Genomic DNA, 13,064 nt, shown 5'->3' with positions numbered 1-13,064 from the left:
TCAATTCCTACAATATTTCCTGCTTCTCATTCTGAGTAGGTTCTGCTATATCCCTCTCAAGGTTCCCAATGGCTTTTTCTAGTTCCCTTCCTTCTTCTCGTTCCTCTTTATGTTCATGGCTCTCCCACTTATGCAAAACCCAGAGGATACAGACTTTGTAGGTGCCATTATTAACAATGAAGTACTGTATGGTTTTGCTCTCCAGTTCACTCACTACCTCTGAGCCTAGCAAGAGAGTTTGAACAACCATCTTTCTCAAGCTAGACCTAGCAGCTAGGTGTTACTATATTAATAGGACAGTCAAAAAGTCGAACAGTGCGCTGAAATATGTCTTACCTCACTAATTGTATCCATTATGGTGTTGAAAGAGCACCATCTTACTTTAAAAATTGTAGGGGTGCAATATAATCCCCTGTTGTCAGCACCCGCATATTCAGAGGACATATTAATGTGCGCTTCTAGAAATGTAACAGTAAGCCGGGGATCAGTGCAATATGTAAAAGTGTATTCATAGTGTTTGTAGAATAATGTAGAGCCTTAACAGGAGTGTGATGCTTTATATGAAGTAGAAATGTTATTAAACGTGTGTATTGCTAAATTAGTAAACATGCCATATTAAGAGTTGCACGTGTAGAAGACAGAATGTGATGCTTTAACATGGAAAAGAGCTTACGTTTAGAGTTGAAATGTAATGTTGTTTTGTAATGGAATAGAGTGCATTGCTTATAATGTAGAATTATTTAGAAATGCATTTAAACGTGTGAAGGCCTGGGACATAGAGAAGCCAGTAGAGGCCTAACTGTGATTTCTTTACTTGGCTTCGGTTATTCTTGTGGAATAATTTCTTGCTGGGAAGGGTGCTGTTCTCAGAGAATATTGAATTGTAACTTTGAATGCGTACTAGATTGCTTCCCACGTATTTCAGTTGCAGGTTCAAGGCCACGGACCTCGTTAGGGAGAAAGATCCATTGTTTAGAAGTTAGGCCGGTCGGAGTGTGGACGAGTAATTGCCAGAGGAATGTCCATCTGCAACATTTGGCGGAGAAGGTGCCTGGGATCCAAGGACACTTCAACGGACGCTGGATGGAAGAATGCCTTGCTGGAAAAATCTGAAAACCGATACCTGCCCATAGGGGTGTGCCTTGGGGCATTCCTAGGATTTTGGTAGTTTTGTATTAGGGACAGCACCCGAAGGTGGAGAGCCGATTTTGTTAGGAAGTTGCCAGAGCAGGATGTAGGCAATCCTAGACAGCATTGAGGGAACTTAGGGCAGAGTGGAGTGTAGGAAGGAGCATCTTAGAACGAGCTCAGTAGTTTAGGCTACTTACCTAAGAAACGTGAATGTACTTCTTAGGAAGTCTTCACGGCTGACACCTTTACTCTTGGCTGAAGGGAATTGTTAAGTAGAGATGTCACCTTAGAGTTAGTGTAGGGACAGATTAACCTTTTCCTTTTCTTTTTGCAAATGCAGTCCAGTCTTCAAGTAGGGAATGTTATTGGATGCCTGATGTTTCTTGAATTAACGTTGCTTTTTATTCTGAGTCGTCTGAGACACCTTCGTAGTATTATGTTTGTATTAGTGCCAGTTTAACTTTTGAACCTCTTGCTGAGGTGTCTGTATGTCTAACTATTTTTGGCTTTGTAATAAATTCTTAAACTTCAGTTCGTAGTCAGTGGCTCTTTAATTTGGATTTGATTGCTGATTTACAAAGCTGTTTTAATTTTCAGTTGGAAACCTCCCCTCTACACTTCTTAGCAGACAAAAAGGTCCAGTCAAGCTGTCAGGGGATTCTGGAGAAATGATAGGGTAAAAATCTAGATAAGAATCCCAGTTTCGTCAGTGTAATTGACTAGGAAGTAGTTAATTCTAGAAAAATGTTCATATATCTTGCTAAAGAATATAAGCCATCTTTTCGCCCTGCTCCAGATATCACAAAACCCACAGTCTTGTATGAAATTCCTCAGAGCCGTCCCTATTCTAGGGTTAATCATTACTCATCCTTCTGAAGACCTATCTAATTTCTCATTCAGTAAGACATTAAAGTCCCCCTCAAAGATGGGAATGGGATAGCTGCCATGTTTTTAAGTTGTGATACATCATCACAATTCAGATAATAAAATCCCAAACAGGTGAAAATCCCCTGCGCATAAGTAGGTTTCCCAGTTATCTATCACCAGGAGGAGTCTGTTTTATGATCCAGTATCTCTATTGTTAATTCCTGCATTCTTCCTAAGAACGATTGCCACTACCTTAGACCCTATTGCATGATCTGTATGGATCATCTGGTAAACCGACCCCTATGTACGATAGAAAGCCTCACATTCAGTATGGTGAGATAAGTTTCTCGCAAAATTAGTACCTGCGCCAAACTATCCCTCAAATATTTACATAATAATGTTGGCTTCCTCATAGTGCTGAGTTCAATTGCATTCCATATCAGAAATCTGACTTACCCCACTCTATCTCCAGCTCTCATATGGTCTAGTTGTTCCCTCACCCTTCCACGCCACACAAAAATAATGATTATATGTGGAAACAGGATTTAACATTTTTTCTATTTGTATCCCTCAATGCTCTCTACCCAGTTACCCTTACAGGGGAACCCACCTATCAACCTGTGGCATATCTCTGAATACCTATCGGGGTTCTAACATTTTGGAGTATAACTTCTAGCTTGTGACCAATCAACCAATCAATCAAAGCATTTGTTGAGCGCACTACTTACCCGTGAGGGTCTCAAGGCGCTGGGGGGGAATGCTGCTACTGTTGAAAAGCAAGGTCTTGAGGAGTCTTCTAAAGGTCAGTAGGTCTTGGGTCTGCCGTAGGCAGATGGTTAGGGTGTTCCATGTCTTGGTGCGAGGTGGGAGAATGATCTGCCGCCGGCGGTCATTCGTCGGATGCCGGGGACAGTGGCGAGGGCGTGGTCAGCAGAGCGGAGCTGGCGGGTGGGAGTGTAGAAGCTGAGGTGGCTGTTGAGGTACGCTGGTCCGGTGTTGTGGAGTGCTTTGTGTGCGTGGGTGAGGAGCTTGAATGTGATCCTCTTGTTGATGGGGAGCCAGTGCAGGTCTCTCAGGTGGCTTGTGATGTGGCTGCGGCGAGGGATGTCGATGATCAGGCGTGCGGAGGCATTCTGGATGAGTTGGAGACGTTTCAGGAGTTTGGCCGAGGCTCCTGCGCAGAGGGGATTTCCGTAGTCCAGTCTGCTGCTGACGAGGGCCTGGGTGACCGTCCTTCTCGTTTTGGTGGGGATCCAATTGTAGATCCTGCGGAGCATGCGGAGGGTGTTGAAGCAAAAGGAAGAGACAGCGTTGACCTGCTTCGTCATGGAGACGGTGGAGTCGAGGATAACCCCTAGGTTGCGTGCGTGATCCGTGGGTGTTGTAGCAGTACCTAGAGCGCTCGGCCACAATAAGTCGTCCCAGGCCGAGGGGGTGGGTCCTAGGATTAAGAGTTGCACGTGTAGGAGACAGAATGTGACGCTATAACATGGAAAAGAGCTTACGTTTAGAGTTGAAATGTAATGTTGTTTTGTAATGGAATTGAGTGCATTGCTTATAATGTAGAATTATTTAGAAATGCATTTAAATGTGTGAAAGCCTGGGACATAGAGAAGCCTGTAGAGGCCTAACTGTGATTTCTTTACTTAGATCTGGTTATTCTTGTGAAATTATTTCTTGCTGGGAAGGGTGCTGTTCTCAGAGAATATTGAATTGTAACTTTGAATGAGCACAAGATTGCTTCTGACATATTTCAGTTGCAGGTGCAAGGTCACGGACCTCTTTAGGTAGAAAGATCTATTGTTTAGAAGTAAGACCGGTAGGAGTGCGGACGAGTAATTGCCAAAGGAATGTCCATCTGTAACATTTGGCAGAGAAGGTGCCTGGGATCCAAGAACACCTCAACGGACGCTGGATGGAAGAATGCCATGCTGGAAAAATCTGAAACCGATACCTGCCGAGAGGGGTGTGCCTTGGGGCGTACCTACGATTTTGTCAGTTTTGTATTATGGACAGTACCGGAGGGTGGAGAGCAGATTTTGCTAGTAGGTTGCCAGAGCAGGATGTAGGCAATCCTAGACCGCATTGAGGGAAGTTAGGGCAGGGTGGAGTGTAGAAAGGAGCATCTTAGAACAAGCTCAGTAGTTTAGGCCACTTACCTAAGAAACGTGAATGTACTTCTTAGGAAGTCTTCACGGCTGACACCTTTAATCTTGTCGGAAGGGAATTGTTAAGTAGAGATGTCATGTTAGAGTTAGAGTAGGGACAGATTAACCTTTTCCTTTTCTTTTTGCAAATGCAGTCCAGACTTCAAGTAGGGACTGTTATTGGATGCCTGATATTTCTTGAATTAACGTTGCTTTTATTCTGTGTCGTCTAAGACTCCTTCGTAAGATTGTGTTTGTATTAGTGCCAGTTTACCCTTTGAACCTCTTGCTGAGGTGTCTGTATGTCCAATTATTTTTGGCTTTGTAATAAATTCTTTAACTTCAGTTCGTAGTCAGTGGTTCTTTAACTTGGATTTGATTGCTGATTTACAAAGCTATTTTAATTATGAGTTGGAAACCTCCCCTCTACACTTCTTAGCAGACAAAAAGGTCCAGTCAACCTGTCAGGGGAATATGGAGAATTGATAGGGCAAAAATCTAGATAAGAATCCCAGTTCCTTCAGTTGGTAGCAGAGTAGAATGGTTGTCTCTGCAGTGAGGGGAGATCTAGATTAGGATAAGAGTTTTCGAAGGCCCATAGAAATTAGGTGATGATTGCCCATTGGATTGTCCGCGGAAGGTGGCTTTTCATGGAAATCGACGGAGAGTGACGGTGCGGCAAGAGCAGCAGTTCGTAGGAGAGTGAGTATGAATAGGGTTTTACGTTGTTAGATTGCGGTGTTTGTGTTGTGTTGTGATGTCTTGCAGAGTTGGAATGCCTGTTGTATGAATCTGGATCAGGCTCTGAGCGCGCGCAGCCCGGGAAAATCCTAGGCTTCAGGAGTAGCTTAAGTGGGTCAGGTGTACCGTACACCCAGAGTGATTGTCGACCATTATTAAGGGGATCGTGAGGTACCATCAATCACCCGCTGGAAAGAGATAGGGGGAATGAGTGTGTGAGTAACTGACGCTGGTCGTGGGTTGCTGAGTGTGTGCAACCTATCAGTTGAGGTGATTGTCCTGTTGTTTCATGGACAGACAGTTGCCATTTCGGTGACAATTACGAGACTGTGGACGTACAGTCAGACTGTGGACGTACAGTCAGCGAATTGATTGCTTGGTGGTAAGTGATCATTTCAGTGTGTGAATGGGACGTATGCGTGAGTGAAAGTTGTAAAGGAGGGGAACTGCTGCAGCAGAGGGGAGTGACGTCAGAAGGGGCCGCGCTGTGATAGGGCAGTTGGTGTGAAGCTGGGATTGGTGGATTGTCATTAGGAAGTAGATGAGCGCTGCAAAAAAAGAAAAGTTGGTTTCATCATGAAATGTTTTAGAGTGTTGCGAGAAATGTTCAAAAGTGAAAAGAAATGAGAAATTAGAACCCCGTGGGGGAGAAGAGGCTCCACCCGAGCATACTCCAGCTCATTATATGGCTACAAATGTAGGGTTGCATACTATATTGTGGCTTGAAAATTGGGCTAAGATGACTGATGGAAATGAAGAATTGACTTTTCCCAGATACAGAACTTTTAGATTGGAAGTGTTATATCAGTTGAAATCGATTATGGCTTCTTTGCGTCCTTTGCCTAGACCAACACAGCTTGAGGCACTGAATGCGTGGATTAGGACGGCACACAAGAGAAACAGGGACAGGAGGCAGGAAAGAGTAAAACGGTCAGTCAGAGCATTTCAGGATGCGAGGTGGGATGCATTGGCGAAGAGATGGAGAGGCTGTTGGTAAAGACAGGGGACGGCCAGAAAAAGAATGCTGAAGAAGACAACAGTGACACAGATGATAGCTTGATAGAAAGGATGTTATCAGAGAGACCACCTCCATACAATCCAGAGTCAGAAGGAGAGAAGTCAGCCCCGATAGAAGGAGTTAGAGAACAACAAGTTCCACCTAGTACGGAAGTAGTGGGAAAGCTCTCAACAGGGGAGATGCAGAATGTAGAAGGCATTAGTCCTCAGAGGTTGCCGGATGCCCTTAAGGTACTGCCGGTGAGAAATGGAACTAAGAATGGGTGCAAAATCCGTTCCGCTCACAGAATTTGTGGATTTTTGGAAATTTCGCGATTCGCGAATCTTGCAAAATTGCCGAAAAATTAGCAAATCCGCTCGCGGGCGGATTTTTTTTTTTTTTGCACAGTTGAAGCTCAAATTCAGTAACGTTTAAATCAGCCCAAACAACTAGTGAGCACGGTCTAGACTAGGCAGGTGTGCTTCCTCCCTATATCTACCATCTACAATTAGATGTAATCCTTGATGGAGGTCTTTGCATCCACGAGTTTCTTGAGCGCAATCCCCGTGTACTTCCTGTGACCAGGAGGCTGCTTCCTTCTCATCTGCTGCTCTGATCGGTCTCTGACCCTTTAGAAACAAGAGGCATGTGAACTCGCATAGAAGCCCCGCCCGTTTGGCCTGCCCCACACACAGTAGGGTATGCAACGTCTTCACGCCCTTTCCCCCACTGTGATGGACAGGTCACTCGAGGGACCTCGGCACCTATGGGCGCGGTGGCAAAGTTACAGACATACGTGGTCACTGGAGACAACTCTTCTGGCCCTTTACGCAGCTGTAGTGTAGGAAAAGCACTATACATTTACCCCACGAGGTAGCACTTACTGATTAGCCAGTAGAAAGTACTCCAGTTGAGTAGAGATATGGCACAACACGGTGGCATCTTCGTGGATAAATATGCAGGCAGGTTTAATTCTGGCACGATGCTCCTGTCACAAAAATTAAACCTCGACAGGAAGCACTTACAGATATAAATAAAGCAGGTGCCCGAGTTGAAGCTCAAATTCAGTCACGCATTATAATCAGTCCAAACAACTAGTGAGCAAGGTCTAGGCTAGGCAGGTGGGCTTCCTCCCTATATCTACCGCCTACAATTAGATGTAATCCTTGGTGGAGGTCTTTGCATCCACGAGTTCCTCAAGCGCAATCCCCTTGTACTTCCTGTGACCAGGAGGCTGCTTTCTTCTCATCTGCCTCTCTGAGCGGTCTCTGACCCTTTATAAACAAGAGGCATGTGAACTTGCATGGAAGCCCCACCCGTTTGGCCCCTGCCCACCCGTTTGGCCCCGCCCCACACACAGTAGTGTATGCAACGTCTTCCCGCCCTTTCCTCACTATGATAGACAGCTTACTCGGGAGACCTCTGTGCCTTTCGGCGTGGTGGCAAAATTACAAACACACATGGTCACTGGAGACAAATCTTCTGGCCCTTTACGCAGCTGCATTATACATTTACCCAATGAGCTAGCACTTACTGATTAGCCAGTAGAAACAGAACTCTAGTATATATTTGTGCAAATCAGCGAGTTCTCGGATTTTCCCGCGAACTCGCGGATTTTTTTGACATTTCGCGAGATTTCGCGGACCTCAAATCCGCAAAATTCGCCCATGCTTAAATGGAACCCCATCACAGATGGGAATGGAAGGGAGCATCAGTGATGTAAGGAACAGTGTAGTAGGTGGGTTGGGCCAAATGTCAAGGACTGTGGAATCGAGTACTCCATTGCCGGCTATTGCAGATTCGTCCAGAGGACTGATGGATCTGAGGGGGCCAAGACAAAAATTTCTTAGCGAATTGAGGCCAGATTTAAGAACATGGGAGACTGTCGAGGGGGCTCAAAGCGAGGGGCCAAGAGAGGGTTGGGACCATGGGAGTGCGGAGAACAGGACGGGTTTTCGAGAAACAACTGAAGCGAACAGGTGCAGAGAACAGGACAGTGCTTGCAGGGAATTGAGTGGTTTATCTAGTAGAGGTACCCTGTCAGCAGCAGTGAAAGCAAAAAGGTTGGACGTAATGCGATTAAAAGCCGATGTGGATGAGATAATTGAGGGAAATTTACCATTAGAGAGAGTGGAACTCTATGAGCCAGATGAGTTGCTGTTTGTAGCGAAAGATGTGACTCACAAAGCGAGGTCGACACATGAGAAATTGACTGAATGGGCAAATAAATATGATGTGGATATCATGTTATCCAATGGGAGGTAGATAACATGGCTAAGAGCATTAGCTCGGTAATGCATGAATATCGCTGACTTTTCAGCGATATTCATGCATTGCAGCCGTTTTTTTATCGCATTTGCGATAAACCTTGGTAATACCAAGGTTTATCTGCGATAAAAATCGCCGCAGCTCAGCGGTAAAATTTTGTCTCTAACCAAGCATATTGCTTGGTAATATGCCCCAAAAAGCTTAAGGACAAGTTGATGCTGGTCCAGATGCAGGCAGCTGACAAAGGTCAGGTGCAGTCGGGAGGAGGTACACTGAGAAGGAAGCAGAATGGTCAGAACAAGACAAAGGGAAATGTAGAGGATTCCAGGGCGAGAGTAGACCTAGCTAAGTTGAAAAGGACTACTGCCTGCCACCAGTGTCATCAGATTGGACACTGGAGACGAGAGTGGCCTTTGAATCCTGCAAATCTGGCCCAGCAGTAGGAAGAGGTAGAGCAGGTACAGGTGTCTCAGGTGACAACGACTGTGTCAAAGCCAAAAACTGTCAAAGGGGGTATTTCGGCTCAGCGAGTACAGGTTCCCCAGCCACAGAGGATCCCGTCAGGGACTCGTACATAACAGTAGATGCCTCTTTTTGATGAGAGTAATGATTGTTATTTAGACCCGTTGGCATGACGGTGCCTGAGAGGGGAGGAAGACTGCACTCTTGGGGCAGTTTTGGAGGTAGACCAGAGGGGACCTTTTGTGGGAGCGGATGTTGATGGTCACCCCACCACCTTTCTGGTTGATACTGGTGCTACCCGTTCTACTGTGAGATCTGCAGTAGTCCTCAACCTATCCCTCTTGGGACAGATAATACAAGTTGTAGGTGTTGCAAATAGGAAGATGACGAATCCCTTGACAGAACCGATTCCTGTGAAAATAGGATTTTTTCGTGACAGACATCAGTTTGTGGTGTGCGACTCGAGTCCTGTTTGTTTACTAGGGAGGGATCTCCTGTGTAAGCTTAATTGTACCATCTATTGTACCCTCAAAGGAGTGGAACTGCAAAAGAATGATGCTACCTTTAAGGTCACAAAGCAGCATGTTTGTATAGAGATGTATAGAGAGATTCAGTCTCGCAGAAAGTGTGGGACTTTACTGGAGAGGACATAGGATTGATCAAAGGAGTTGAACCAGTTAAGATTCAGGTTAAGCAGAATGCTGTATTCCCAAGAACAGCTCAATACAATTTGACTCCAGAAACAATTGCAGGGATAAAGCCTGTGATGGAGTTCATGATTAAGCAAGGAATTCTGAAAGAAGTAATGGGCAGTCCATGTAACTCGCCTATTATGGTATTGCAGAAACTGAGTTGGAAGTTCAGGATTGTACAGGATCTGCGCTATATCAACAATATATACAATATAGTTGTTCCCTGTTGTCCAGTGGTACCAAATCCATCTGTGATACTATTTCAGATTCCGTGTCAAGCTGAGTGGTTTACCGTGATTGATCTATGTCAGGCTTTCTTCTCGATCCCTCTGCATGAAGAGAGCCAATTTCTTTTTGCTTTTAAGCTGGAAACCCATGTCTTAACATGGTGTCGTATCCCTCAGGGGTACACAGAGAGTCCATCGATCTTTAATCAGATCTTGAAGAAGAATCTTGAGAGTCTTGTACTGCCGCATAACTCTGTTCTTGTACAGTACATTGACGACCTCCTTGTAGCGTCAGAGACTGAGGATGCATGCAGGATTGATACTATTGCTTTACTGATTCATTTGGCAGAGAATGGATCACAGGGTTTTTCCAAACAAGTTACAGTACTGTTTGAATGAGGTGCAGTACTTGGGTCACCGAATAGAAAAAGGCAAGAGGAAGGTGTCACCTGACAGGATAGAGGCGATAATGGGTATGATGGTGCCTTCTACTCAGAGAGAGGTTAGGATGTTCCTAGGGATGGTTGGCTACTGTCGCCAGTGGATTGCCAACTTCTCCTTGAAGGCAAAGCCTTTGCAGAGACTGACGCACAAGGATGTGAGTGATCCGGTACCATGGGACAACAAATGTATGAAGGCTTTCCTTGATTTGCAAGAGGATCTCTGTTGTGCTCCGGCACTGGGAATGCCTGATTACAATAAGCCTTTTTCACTATTCTGCTGTGAACGAGAAGGTTGCGCTTTAGCAGTACTAGTACAAGATCATGGAGGTGTCTGTAGACCAGTTGCCTACTTCTCAGCTACTTTAGATTCACTAGCTTCGGCGTTGCCCGGATGTCTACAATCTTTTGCTGCAACAGGTGTCAGCATTGAAAGATGTGAAAGCATTGTCATGGGTCATCAGCTTACTGTTTATGTACCACATTCTGTAGAACTCTTGATGACCGGGACCAAGACACAGCACCTGACAAACAATAGGCACACACGCTACGAGCAGGTCATACTTGCTGAGTAAAATGTGACCCTTAAGAGGTGTTCTGTTTTGAATCCTGCTACCTTGATGCCGTTGCCAAACACACTTAATGAAGATTGTGCGGACCACGATTGTCTTGATGTGACTGAACTTTGCACCAAACCGAGACCTGACATTGTTGATGAACCCTTGGTTGACCCTGATGACATTTTCTTCGTTGATGGTTCATGTTTAAGGGACAGTATTGGTCAATTGAGAGCAGCAATTGCTGTATTCATCATTACCGGAGTAGTTGAAGCTGCGTGCCTGGAAGGAGTATACTCTGCTCAGGTGGCTGAGATTATTGCTTTGACTCGTGCCTGCATAGCAGCAGATCAGATTTGGATTACCATCTACACTGACAGCCAATATGGGTTTGGTGTGGTTCATGACTTCAGACAGTTAAGGTCCAAGAGAGGTTACATGACATCGTCAGGATCACACATCCGCAATGGGGAGTTTGTGAGGTTGCTTCTAGAGGCCTTACAATGTCCCAAAGAAATTGCTGTTGTGAAGTGCACGGCTCATGGAAAAGGGACAGATTTCGTGTCATTTGGAAATTGCTATGCAGACGAAGTTGCACAATTCTGTGCTGAACAAGGTTAGATCTTCACTGAGAACCATGTTGTAGAGGACGAAGAAAGAACCAATTTTAACATGATGCTGGCCATGGCAGATACTTGGGATGAGCTCAAGTCTTTGCAAGAACAGGTGTCAGACCACGAGAAGAATATGTGGATCAATTCAGGCTGCATGAAAGGGGATGTGGACATTTGGGTCTCTGGTGATGGAAGAGCGATGTTGCCAGATGAGTTGCTGAGTCCGATGGCAATACAGATTCATGGCGCAGTGCTTTTAGGAAGAGATGCGATGGTGCGAGTTTTCTGACAGACATGGTACAATGCACGGTTTCGTGCGGTGGCAGAAGCTGTGTGTCAGAGATGTGTTACGTGCCAACAAATGAATGTCGGAAAGAGGACTGCAGTTACCATGAGTCACATTGGAAGGTCAGGGGGGCCCTTCAATCGAATGCAATTGGATTTAGTTGAGATGCCTAGGTGCAACCACTTGAGGTACATCTTGGTGGTGGTGTGTGTGTTTTTAAGGTGGGTGGAGGCATACCCGACCCGCAGGTGCGACACACTTACAGTAGCCAAGCTGTTGTTGAGGGAGCTTGTCCCTCGATTCGGGATTCCGACCTCTTTGGAATCAGACAGAGGAACGCATTTTCATAGTGAAATCATGAAGATGCTTTGCACAGCACTGAATGTTGATCAGAGACTCTATTGTAGTTATCATCCAGAGGCTTCTGGAATAGTGGAGCACATCAATGGGACTCTAAAAGCTCGAATGGCGAAAGTGTATTCATCTACGTGTCTGAAGTGGCTGGATGCTTTGCCCTTGGTGTTGATGAGTTTCCACCATACCCCAGACAGGAGAACAGGTCTTTCCCCTCATGAAGTGCTGATTGGAAGGGTTATGAGGTTGCTAGCGGTGCCAGCAGCGGCCCAGATTAATATCACAGATGATCTGATCCTCGATTATTGCAAAGGACTCGGTGATGTTGTCCGTTCTGTGTCTCATCAGGTGCAGGCTGCAGTGGTCCCGGCATCCAGAGATCTCTGTCACGACCTGAGTACGGGGGACTGGGTGTTGGTTCGGAAGCATGTGTGAAAAAGCTGCTTGGATGTTTGGTGGAGAGGCCCTTACCAAGTCATCCTAGTCACGAACACTGCTGTGAAGTGTGGGGGGCTGCCGAACTGGATACATGCTTCCCATACCTGTCGAGTTTCAGCACCCTTGGAAGAAACAGCTCCTCTCCTGAATGAAAATCCACCTGATGTGGCAGGGCCACAGGAGGGGACAAGCCAAGCTGTGAGGGTGTCTGATGCAGCTGGTTGCTCACTAGACTAAGCTGAGGAGGGTCACAATGGCAGCCACTCTGAAACTGACTCTGAAAGGGGAAGTTGCTGTGAAAATGGTCCAGAGTCAAACTCAGCTGAAGAAAGTCGTGAGCAGGGCGAGCAAGAAGAAGGTGTGAGAGCTATCAGAGCAGAGGAACAGTGGCTGTAGAGACAAAGGCGACTGAACTTGAGACTGGTTTCTGAAAGAGATCTTGCTCCTGTGTCTGAGTAATCTGAATCAGACAAAGGCGAAGAAGGGCAAGCTCGTGGAGGTCTAAGGAGATCAAGACGAATGAGGGTGCCTTGCCGGAGGTATTCAACTCCTGAGTGGACTTACCTTGTGACTGATGCCAGGAGCACTGAGATCGGGGAGGGTGAGGGCAGTGACAGTGATCAGTACCAGTCCTAACGTCAAGTTGGATGTGCTGTTGTTGGTGCCAGGACTTGAAATTGAAGGTGTACTGATCATCACAGTCCTGAATCCACTGATACTGAGCAGAATTCGCCATCTGATTTTGAGTAGACTGATCTTTCCTACGTTTGGTCCTGAAATACCATCTCATGAATCTATTGTTCTTCGTCTTGAACTTTTAGAATATGTGTGAGAGGCGATTGG

The sequence above is a fragment of the Lissotriton helveticus genome, chromosome 5_1 (genome assembly GCF_964261635.1).
Source record: "Lissotriton helveticus chromosome 5_1, aLisHel1.1, whole genome shotgun sequence".
NCBI lineage: Eukaryota > Metazoa > Chordata > Amphibia > Caudata > Salamandridae > Lissotriton > Lissotriton helveticus.
The sequence above is the reverse complement of the archived record's forward strand: the minus strand, read 5'-3'. Positions refer to the sequence as shown.